The 12,160-nt window shown below is 44.0% G+C and overlaps 1 long non-coding RNA gene across 1 annotated transcript; it reads right to left on the bottom strand.

The window, feature by feature from the left end:
* Positions 1–3,181: 3,181 nt before the first annotated feature.
* LOC141233121 (uncharacterized) lies at positions 3,182–6,578 on the bottom strand. Its single transcript, XR_012299275.1, has 3 exons — positions 6,436–6,578; positions 5,151–5,276; positions 3,182–3,510 (listed from the first exon to the last, which is right to left on the bottom strand). It is a non-coding gene; the product is annotated as an uncharacterized lncRNA (long non-coding RNA).
* Positions 6,579–12,160: the final 5,582 nt, after the last annotated feature.

The following is a 12,160-nucleotide window of genomic DNA, read 5'->3' as shown; positions in this document are numbered from 1 at the left end:
ACCTGAACTTGAATTCTGTTCTACCCTTCACTGGCTGACACTGAATCCCCTCTAACCAGGAAGTGCCCCCCTTCTTATCAGCACTAGTGCCCTCCCACTGGGCTAAACCTAACCTTAACCATTTCCTATCTTACATGCTAATGTATTATCCTTATGCTATATTCTATGCTATGCTAAACCACAATATTGCAATATGTAGTAAAAATCACACTCAGGCTGATCTTCAATGGAGCGCCGTCAGAACAGGCTCCAGGGCCTTCAACAGGCCAGCGGCAGCCATGACAAACCATCGGCACCCTGCATTACTGGAGGAAGGGGCAAGGTGTGCCCCCCAGACTGCGCTTTAAAAATGAGATTGACAGCAGCATTTAAGAGATTAACAGCAGCGAGTGGAGCTTAGCTCTGCCTGCTGCTGTTACAGTCAGATGCTGCCTGTATTAGGCCACGTACACACATTGAGTATTTGGTGAGTTTTTTACATCAGTATTTGTAAGCCAAAACCAGGAGTGGGTGATAAATATAGAGGTGGTGACATGGTCCTATTATACTTTTCCTCTGATTGTTCCACTCCTGGTTTTGGCTTACATATACTGATGTAAAGAACTCAGCAAATACTCAACGTGTGCACGTGACATAGGGGTATGTGCATGTGCAGTCTTTTATACATCGGCGTATCCACTTATTTTTTTTCTATAGAAAGACGCTTCTGGAAAACCCTGGCTGTGTGGATAGATAAAATAGTGGAAGCTTAAGATTGGAACGGTCATTTCTTTTAGTTGCTTTCGAAGCCTGAAGTGCTTAACAGAAGAGACAAGAAATGAAATATATGCACAGCAAGTCGTTTTGACATTGCTGTGCATATATTCATTCTTTTTTATGTTTTTTAAGTGTTTTTTCAGGTGGGTTCATGGCAGAATATGCCTGAAAATGAGGCGGTATGCACATACCCTAACAGTCAACATCTCTGGGAAATGATGCAGACTACTACTATTGTAGGTTAGAGGAAAAGGAATCACTGGTTACAAATGCCTATAACAGGTATTCTTGTACTTCCATTTACCCACAGTGCATCTGCAGTAGTGATGGACAGTCTGGCTCTTTTTGGCGATCTGTCTCTCCTGGCTCTGCTCACCAAAAACAGCCAGCTCTTTTGGATCCTAAACCGATCCCTATTAAATATGTGTTTACAATAGGTGAACACATATTTAAGATGATGTTAATGAGGCTGAAACTCTGCCTACTTGCAGTTGACCAATTAAATTGATGAGTGGGCAGAATTTGGTCTGGGTGGGAGTTACGACCCCTGAACACTGGAATTTAACACCCAGTTAGAGCCATTCAGAGAATATAGTGGCTCTCACTGGGGGGCTGACCCCCATCGTTCACAGCAGGAAGCCGTCCGTTTGTTTCAGTTCGTTTGTGAACGACCCATCACTAATCTGCGGGCTCCTTCATCTTGCAGCATCCATCTTCATTCTTCCCAAAGTCGGGGGGGGGGGGAGTGTTATCCAGTATGGTGGTATTGGTGGTATTATACACCTATGACCTAGGGCGGTGTCTGCCTCACACTATATTCCTTATAGCTCATGTCATTACTTTCTTGAATATGAGGAATTCCAAAGACATGTACATGGACATGCAATAGCAATAGAAAAAAAATAAATAAAAACTCCGGCCTCCTTCCACCCCTTAATAGCCGGCCATCTCACACCTTATTTCCCCGTCACCCAGAACAGCTCAATGAGTTGTTATGGAGGAGGGGGAAAAGGGTAATTATAGTCACCGGTAGTCACCGGTAAATATAATTATTTTACATAGCAAAGCAATATAGCTTTAAATGCTATGATTTAAAAAAAAAAAAAAAAAAAACTGGCCTCCTTCCACCCCTTAATAGCCAGCCATCTCACACCTTATTTCCCCGTCACCCAGAACAGCTCAATGAGTTGTTATGGAGGAGGGGGAAAAGTATAACTATAGTCATCGGTAGTCACCGGTAAATATAATTATTTTACATAGCAAAGCAATATAGCTTTAAATGCTATGATTTAAAAATAAAAAATAAAAATCCGGCCTCCTTCCACCCCTTAATAGCCGGCCATCTCACACCTTATTTCCCCGTCACCCAGAACAGCTCAATGAGTTGTTATGGAGGAGGGGGAAAAGGGTAATTATAGTCACCGGTAGTCACCGGTAAATATAATTATTTTACATAGCAAAGCAATATAGCTTTAAATGCTATGATTTAAAAAAAAAAAAAAAAACTGGCCTCCTTCCACCCCTTAATAGCCAGCCATCTCACACCTTATTTCCCCGTCACCCAGAACAGCTCAATGAGTTGTTATGGAGGAGGGGGAAAAGTATAACTATAGTCATCGGTAGTCACCGGTAAATATAATTATTTTACATAGCAAAGCAATATAGCTTTAAATGCTATGATTTAAAAAAAAAAAAAATCCGGCCTCCTTCCACCCCTTAATAGCCGGCCATCTCACACCTTATTTCCCCATCACCCAGAACAGCTCAATGAGTTGTTATGGAGGAGGGGGAAAAGTATAACTATAGTCATCGGTAGTCACCGGTAAATATAATTATTTTACATAGCAAAGCAATATAGCTTTAAATGCTATGATTTAAAAAAAAAAATAAAATCCGGCCTCCTTCCACCCCTTAATAGCCAGCCATCTCACACCTTATTTCCCCGTCACCCAGAACAGCTCAATGAGTTGTTATGGAGGAGGGGGAAAAGTATAACTATAGTCATCGGTAGTCACCGGTAAATATAATTATTTTACATAGCAAAGCAATATAGCTTTAAATGCTATGATTTAAAAAAAAAAAAAAATCCGGCCTCCTTCCACCCCTTAATAGCCGGCCATCTCACACCTTATTCCTCACAGCCCGTGTCATTGCTGTCACGAATATGAGGAATTTAAATTACCGGTATATTTAAAAATTGTCATAGGCATTAAAAAAAAAAAAGTCCGGCCTCCTTCCACCCCTTAATAGCCGGCCTGTCTCGCACCTTTTATTTCCTCTCAGCTCAGGACAGCACCATAATCTGCTGCTATGATGGGCGAGAGGAAATGCAGTCACCGGTTCTAAATGCCTATGACCGAGGTGAAGTGCAGGTGTTATTGCACTTCTACTTACCAAGCATCTCTTGGCTCCTCCATCTTGCTGGTTGCATCTTCGCTCCTCCCGAGGTTAAGTGCCTGATGGATATTGGAGACATCTTCTTACTCCACGTCGCCCTGTAGCCAGTGCCAATCCTGGGATCCATACTTCAATCTTCCTATATTCTGATGATCTTCATTTCCTTCTGTTCTTCTTCCAGGGACTCAAGAGGGCACTATCTCTGATGACACGTGAGTCTTCAAGGGTTTTCTAGCTGACAAATGAAAACCCTCTGAATGCAGCCTGTTTGTCTGGGGGGATCGATGACATTGTGGCCTCTGCTGCCTCCAACTTGCCTAGATGGAACCTTTTGCGGCGGTGATGAGGTTCAGATGTCTGGATGAAACACAACAGAAGATTAGTATTTAAGGATGATGACTTATCACATTAAATAAAGTCACAATCTTTGCTCTTCATTTGTGTATATTTTATTCCCAAGTAATCCTACATATTGGTTTTCTGGTCAATGTACTGCAATTAGCATGAGAATCAATACAGCAATTGACTATATTTGGTTTATTACCTAATCATGGGAGGTTCCATCGGTAATATACTGTAATATTTCTGTCATGTGAGATTGGTGATCTTCATGGGAAACATTTATGCCAGGTTCGTTTGTTGGCTGGCAAATTACCGCCTTTTAGGCTGCTCACCCACTAATCCAGTGTGCCGTCATACAAAGCTCATGCTAGCAAACATTAATGTATGCAGGATGACGTCAAAGATTGTTGGTGTATGAACATAAGAGCTCAAGCTAGATGCATCAAACCCGGGTGCTCTGTACAGACCCTGTGCACAATCAATTATGGAGGGGCATTAAATTCACAATCCGATGGCACTTGGCATCATTTTTTTTCTTTCAGATTCCTACTAATTCGGACAGCAGAAGCCTCTATATGCCTCCTCGAGGTATATGAGGATTGAGAAGACTGCTCATGCTCATATATAGACTTTTCTGGGAGACCTATTACAGTTTTGTACAAATTCGAGCTGTAATTCGACCTTATCCATGAGCACTTTCTCTTATGTACAATGGTTAAAGAAGAATATATTGGGCGTTGCATTCACTACTCTTACTCTTCTTAAACATTAGATGGCTGTACAATTTCAGACTGCCAATCCTTTTGTTCTTACTGAGATAAGTCGCCACCAGATATTTGGCCAGCTACTATGTCGGCCCTCGCTCAACCGAGCTCTCCGGTGTTCCCTATGTGAGAGCTGCTGCCAGACATGCCTATAGGTGGTTTATCTCAATGAGAACAAAAGGATTGGCAACCCTGAATTGGACATGTCAGATACTTAACTCCCGCAAAAATCAATTGTCCGGGGGTTCCTATACAGATTAGACTGTTGGTAGAATCTATCGTTATCGGTGGGTTTGGCCAACAATAGTTTAATGTGTATTGGAGTAAAATGCACCAAATTTATGACAAGGTGCATGGCCTTTAGAAAAATCTGGTGCTTGAATAGTTTTACAGAGATAAATACATCTATGCTACCCTTGTATCATTTTCTATAATATGTAACAGTAAATCTATTAAAGGCAATATGTCACCAGGTTTTTGCTACCTTATCTGAGAGCAGCATGATGTAGATAAAGAGACCCTGAATCCAACAATGTATCACTTAGTTTACTTTGTGCAGTGGTTCTGATACAGAGTTCTTAGATTTAGCAATGTAGCAGAGTTGAGAAAGCTAACCCCGCCCACACTAGGCTGTGCATGTAAACAGTCCATTGACATTGAGCTGCTTAACACAGGAGGAGGCGGAGTCGGACTAGCAAGCATGTGCTGTTGTAGTCCTGGCAATGATAATCACCAAGTGATAAAACTTTCAGTGTAAGTAAACAACAGCACACAGCATTACAGGTGACATATCATTGAAATCTGTGATTTAACCTCTTCCTCATGCTGTCCACAGATTACATAGTAAAAAGTTCACCCTGACCTGGATACAATTTCTGTCCATTTACTTACTACAGGGATGTGTGGTGGGGGCATCTGAAGGGCTTCCACAGAGACCCAGTCAATATGCTGGAAAAAGGGATGATCTCTGATGTTTCTGTGGACTCCTAAGCGCTTGGCGGGATCTCTCTGGAGGAGCTGGAAATGAAAAATATGCTTAATAGTCAATCAGTGCAGGTAAAAAATCTTATAACAGAACAATTCTACAGGACTTCTGTAGTGCAACGTTAGACCCTAGGGCTCTTTCACACGTCTGTGTGTCCGGTATGTGTGGTGACAGTTTCCACACGTACCGGAGACACTGACACACGTAGACCCATTCAAATGAATGGGTCTGCGCACATGTCAGTGTGTTTCCACGGACCGTGTGTCTGTGTGATCCACACAGACATGCCAGTTTTTGCCAGCCGGCAGCACGGATCACACGGACCCATTCAAGTCAATGGGTCTGTGTAAACATGTACCGCACATAGATGCCATCCGTGTGATATGTTCCGGGCTTGGGAATCAGCGGTACAGTTAGAGCTAATCCCAAATGCCGGGTGCTGAATGCTGTCCTCATCATAGTTCCCTGCCGGCGCAGCGATCAGCACCAGCAGGGGATAGTGATAAGAGTAGAATTCTGCTCCCGGTGTCTCCACCTGTAAAAATAAGAATAAAATTTAAAAAATCCTTATACTCACCTGTCCTAAGTGTCCCCCGCTGTAATCCACACGACCGCTCAGCAGAGGAGCTGTGCTCAGTGAGCGGTGTCCTGTCAGTCACTGAGCTCAGCGCAGCTCTGGGGCCTGCTCGCTGCAGGAGTCATTCTCCCCTGCTCCTCTGCTACTACTCTCATCATTATGTCCTGCTGGTGCCGATCGCAGCGTCGGCAGGGGACTATGATGAGGGCAGTGTTCAGCGCCCGGTGCTTGGAAACAGTGCTAACTGTACCGCTGATTCCCAAATTCCGGTGCGTGTGCTACTGATGCGCCACACGGGTGGCACATGAGCGTCACACGTGTGCCACACAGGTGCACAAGGACACGCATATCTCCGGGACCAGAAATATCAGGGCGTGTGAAAGAGCCCTTAGGTCCAACTGACTGTAGACTGCTAGTAGATCCATGACAGCAAGGCTCAGTGACTAAACACTTCTACCCAGCAAAACAAGTACTCATGTAGATCCTCAAATGGATTCACTGCTGGTTAGAAAGGGAAAAATTAAGAGTACATTGGCCTATTCTGTGCGGCTTCAGTACATTTACCATGGCAGTACATTACTAAGTAGTAAATCCAATATCCGTATCGTTCTCACCTCTCTAATGATGTCTTCAGCGCCGGAGGAAGATGTATCAAATAGTGCAGGATGGTAAGTGCACTCACCGGTAACCATCTCATTTATGATGAGGCCAAGCGCGTACCAGTCCACTCCGGCGCCATACTCCTCCCTAGCCAGCATCTGTCACAGAGGAGAGAACAGTTACTACATAGGTGACATGTCAGCACATGAATGTATCAGGATTTGTATCACGTTTGTGTACTTCTGTGGTAAAATGACAGAGTCAGTTGAAGTAAGAAGCGTCATTGATGTTTGCTAAAAGAGGCTTTTAAGTTTCCTGGAAGAGATGTGCCGACTGCCGACTACTTCATTGTAGTTTAGTGCATTATTTTTTAACCTTGCATTTTAGGCTGTCGGCCAAAGTTTAGTGTACTCTAGGGTAATGCACATGATGTATTTTTTGGGAAGGAGGGGCAAGTCCACCGAGTTTTTCAAGAGGAAGACGCTTCAGGAAAAGTCTGAGTTATTTTTATCCTGAAGCATCTTTTTTTTTTTTACCCTTCTTCGTCATTTCCATGCCCCTGACGCCCATCCCCCTGCTCCCTCTCTCTGGAGCACTCTGGAATGCCTGCTCTGTCTGCAACAAGCTCCATTTTGTCCATGACCTCTTTACCTATCACAATCTCTCCTTCCTGGGCATCACAGAGACATGGTTGACACCCTCTGACACTGCCTCCCCTGCTGCGCTGTGTTACGGTGGCCTCCACTTCACCCACACTCCTCGCCCTGGTAACAGACATGGTGGAGGAGTGGGTCTACTCCATTCTACCAACTGCACCTTTAGCCCTATCCCACCTCTACCCTCTCTTATTCTACCTTCTTTTGAAGTCCACTCTGTCCGCATTTACTCTCCCTCCAACCTCCAAGTGGCTGTCATATACCGACCTCCAGGCCCGGTCACTGCCTTTATTGACCAATTCTCCACCTAGCTTCTTTACTTTATCTCTGCTGACATTCCCACAATCATCATGGACGATTTCAACATCCCCACTGACACTCACCAGCCAGCAGCATCCAAACTCCTGTGGCTTACTTCATCCTTTGGAATTACTCAGTGGTCCTCCTCAGCCACCCACACAGACGGACACACACTAGACCTCATCTTCACCCGACTCTGCTCCCTATATATCCTTACAACCTCCCCACTACCCTTATCTGACCACCATCTACTCATGTTGTCATCCCTGTCCTCCTCACCTGTCACCCATGTCCAGCAACTAGCACACCCCCGCAGAGACCTTGCACATCTAGACACTCACACACTCTCTGACTCTATTCTACCACTGACATCCATATCTTCACTCCACGACACAGACAGCGCCACTGCTTTCTACAATGCCACTCTTGCATCAGCTATTGACTCGGTCGCCCCTCTTATGCATGGCAGAGCACGACGAGTCAATAGGCAACCCTGGCACAACAACCTCACTAAACAGCTTCGACAAGCATCCAGGGTTGCAGAAAACACATTCTCAAGATGACTACATTCAAACAAGCAACACTTGCATTCAAATCAGCCCTCACCTCTGCTAAACATGCCTACTTCACAACCCTCATATCTTGCTTATCCTACAACCCCAAACAGCTATTCAACACTTTTAAATCTCTCCTCCACCCCCCACTGCCCCCTCCGACCGCCGTCATCTCTGTTGAGGAGTTTGCCACACACTTCAAAAACAAGATTGACCAAACAAGGCAAGTCTATACTGCCCAACCACCACAACCCCTTTGTTTTCCAGACCATTGCCCTTCCCCCATAACCTACCTTCACAACATCACGGAAGGAGACCTTACTCGTCTCCTCTCCAAATCACACCTCACCACTTGTGCACTCGACCCCATCCCATCCCACCTCCTCCCCAACCTCACCCCACCATTCATCCCATCCCTTACTCATCTCTTCAACCTATCACTAACTTCTGGCACCTTCCCTGCTGCCTTCAAACATGCCACAATCACGCCCATCCTCAAAAAGCCATCCCTCGAGCCAATCGCCTTGTCCAGCTACCGCCCCATATCGCTGCTCCCATTTGCCTCCAAACTCCTTGAGCAACATGTTCACACTGAACTTTCCTCTTACTTCTCATCTAACTCTCTCTTCGACAACCGACAATCCGGCTTCCGCCCCCATCATTCCACTGAAACTGCCCTTACCAAAATCACCAATGACTTACTTACAGCCAAAGCTAACAGACAATTCTCTGTACTCCTTCTTCTTGACCTGTCCTCTGCTTTAAACACAGTTGACCACTGACTCCTACTACAGATCCTCTCTTGCTTTGGCGTCAAAAATCTTGCCCCATCCTGGATGTCCTCATACCTTTCTAACCGCACATTCAGCGTCTCCCACTCCCACACTACTTCCTCACCCCGGTAATCTCCGGTCCTCCCAAGAACTCCTTCTCTCCTCCACACTTATTCGCTCCTCGCCCAATGGCCTCCAAGATTTCTCCCGAATATCCCCCATCCTATGGAATTCTGTGCTTCAACACATCTGATTATCCTCCACACTTGGATCCTTCAGACGGAACCTGAAAACCCATCTCTTCAAACAAGCTTACAGCCTGCCATGACCTTGCCTGCTGCCACCTCAACAACACTGGAGCCACCGCAACAACCCAACCTACTGTCTTCTTCCCCATTCCTGTAGAATGTAAGCCCGCAAGGGCAGGGTCCTCTTCCCTCTGTACCAGTCTATCATTGTTAGTTTGTTTACTGTAAGTGATATCTGTATTTGGTATGTAACCCCTCCTTATGTACAGCACCATGTACATCCTTATGTACAGTATCAATGGCGCTATAAATAAATAATAATAATATTTTCATGAGTGCTTTTTCAGCCAATTTTTCAAACCTCTCTAAATACGTCTTTTTGCCGTCTATTTGTCCAGTATATGTTACTATTCTGAAAAAAAAGTATGGGATAGCTAGTAGAACACACTATTCCATCATTTAATACAGTATAAACATATATTTTAAATTTACACTTTTTTAACATGTAGGTCTGTGAGTTATGGATACCACTGTTTGCCATCCATCACACGCATTTGTTACAGGGATACATCCTGAACTTTTCAATAGGTTATACTGATATACAAGTGCTTCGCGCTAAATTCGAATATCATCAAAAAGTTAATTTATTTCAGTTCTTCAATACAAAACGTGAAACTCATATATTATATAGAGTCATTACAAACAGAGTGATCTATTTCAAGTGTTTATTTCTGTTAATGTTGATGATTATGTCTTACAGCCAATGAAAACACAAAAGTCATTATCTCAGTAAAGAATACTTAACAAAAAACACCTGCAAAGGCTTCCTAAGCGTTTAAAAAGGTCCCTTAGTCTGTTTCAGTAGGCTCCACAATCATGGGGAAGACTGCTGACTTGACAGATGTCCAGAAGGCAGTCATTGACACACTCCATAATGAGGGTAAGCCACAAAAGGTCATTGCTAACGAAGCTGGTTGTTCACAGGGTGCTGTGTCTATTAATGGAAAGTTGAGTAGAAGGAAAAAACGTGGTAGAAAAAGGTGCACAAGCAACCAGGATAACCGCAGCTTTGAAAGGATTGTTAAGAAAAGGCCATTAGAAAATTTGGGGGAGATTCACAAGGAGTGGACTGCTGCTGGTGTCATTGTTACAAGAGCCACCACACACAGACGTATCAAGGACATGGGCTACAAGTGTCGCATTCCTTGTGTCAAGCCGCTCATGACCAATAAACAATGCCAGAAGCGTCTTACCTGGGCCAAGGAGAAAAAGACCTGGACTGTTGCTCAGTGGTCCAATGTGTTGTTTTCAGATGAAAGTAAATTTTGCATTTCATTTGGAAATCAAGGACCCAGAGTCTGGAGGAAGAGTGGAGAGGCCACAATCCAAGCTGCTGGAGGTCTAGTGTGAAGTTTCCACAATCGGTGATGGTTTGGGCAGCCATGTCATCTGCTGGTGTAGGTCCACTGTGTTTTATGAAGACCAAAGTCAGCGCAGCCGTTTAACAGGAAATTTTAGAGCACTTCATGCTTCCCTCTGCCAACAAGCTTTTTGGAGATGGAAATTTCATTCTCCAGCAGGACTTGGCACCTGTCCACACGGCCAAAAGTGCCAATACCTGGTTTAAAAACAACAGTATCACTGTGCTTGATTGGCCGGCAAACTCGCCTGACCTTAAGAGAATCTATGGGGTATTGTCAAGAGGAAGATGAGAGACACCAGACCCAACAATGTAGACGAGCTGAAGGCTGCTATCAAAACCACCTGGGCTTCCATAACACTTCAGCAGTGCCACAGGCTGACCGCCTCCATGCCATGCCGCATTGATGCAGTAATTGATGCAAAAGGAGTCCCGCTATAATATATGAGTTTCACTTTTTGTATTGAAGAACTGAAATAAATTAACTTTTTGATGATATTCTAATTTAGTGAGAAGCACTTGTATCTGTTAAGCGCATACCTTTATGGTCCATGGGTGATGGATGCCACTGTCAGGTATCCATCAAAGCTTCCATTTTAACGTAATTGATAGGTTTTACTGGCCCATACATTAAAAAGAGTCAAACAAAATATTTTGAACCAGCCCTTAGGTTTTCCATGAGAATATTTAAAGGGGTTTTCCAACTTGTAGAAATTTAGTAAAATTAACTAGCAACACTGTAAAATAACAAAATCATCACTACTCACTTCTCCCACTGCAGTGCTCCCAGTCTTCATTTAAATGGAGGTGGCATTTGACCACTGCAGCCAGTCAGTGGGTGCAGTGGTCATGTGCCATATAAAAAGCATCACTGATCTGTGATGTAAGCCATGATACCAGTAATTTGGCATATAACCGCCAGGACAACAGACTGACTGGAGTGGTCACATGCCGCAAAGTCTGGGAGCGCTGCAATAATGTTACCGTTGGATCGATTGGGAAGAGGGTGTGTGATGATTTTGCTATTTTACAATTTCGGCAGCCATTTCTATAATTTTTCTACAAGTTGGATGACTCCATTAATAGCAATACAGATACAAATTAAATCATTAATACATCAGTCAGCAAGAGAGTTCTCTTCTTCTCACCTCAGGAGCCATAAATTCCCTAGTTCCAACATATTTGGTGGCTGTGCGGTCTCCAAGCATGTTCTCAAGTGCGAGACCGAAATCCGTGATTTTAATATGCCCCGTGTCAGCCACCAGGATGTTCTCGGGCTTGAGATCTCTGTGGATAATGCCCTTCGAATGGAGAAACTGGATGCCACACACGAGCTCAGCGGCATAGAATCTATCGGAAAAGAAGATGAAAGAATGTCAGAATATGACAGGGAATTTTTAGAAATTCACATGAGTCAGTAGACTGTTATCTCTTTAAGGTCCCTGCTTGATGTGAACAGCCAGAGACTTGACCTGTACCTCCTGGCTTTCAGAAACATGGGCGCTAAAGCAACAACTGCAGAGAAGGTCACTGCTGACTTAGGACCTGCACGACCAACCATCAAAAGACAGTGGGTGGTTAGGAAAGGATTAAAAATAAGAATGTGTTGTATCGTTATGGAAAAAAAAAGGCATTAGCATTATAGGAAAACATTAGAAGTATTGTATCCTCATGATGGAGCTTTGAGAAATGTAGGCTATTATTTGCAATTTACTTTACCTAAGATAAAACTTAAAACTATACCTTGCGCTGGGGATGTCAAGCCGCCCCTTCATCTCTAGAAAGTCG

The sequence above is a fragment of the Phyllobates terribilis genome, unplaced genomic scaffold, assembly GCF_046119375.1.
Source record: "Phyllobates terribilis strain yellow unplaced genomic scaffold, ASM4611937v1 Scaffold_572__1_contigs__length_1044912, whole genome shotgun sequence".
In the NCBI taxonomy this organism is placed as follows: Eukaryota; Metazoa; Chordata; class Amphibia; order Anura; family Dendrobatidae; genus Phyllobates; species Phyllobates terribilis.
This window is presented reverse-complemented; position numbering and strand designations above follow the sequence as displayed.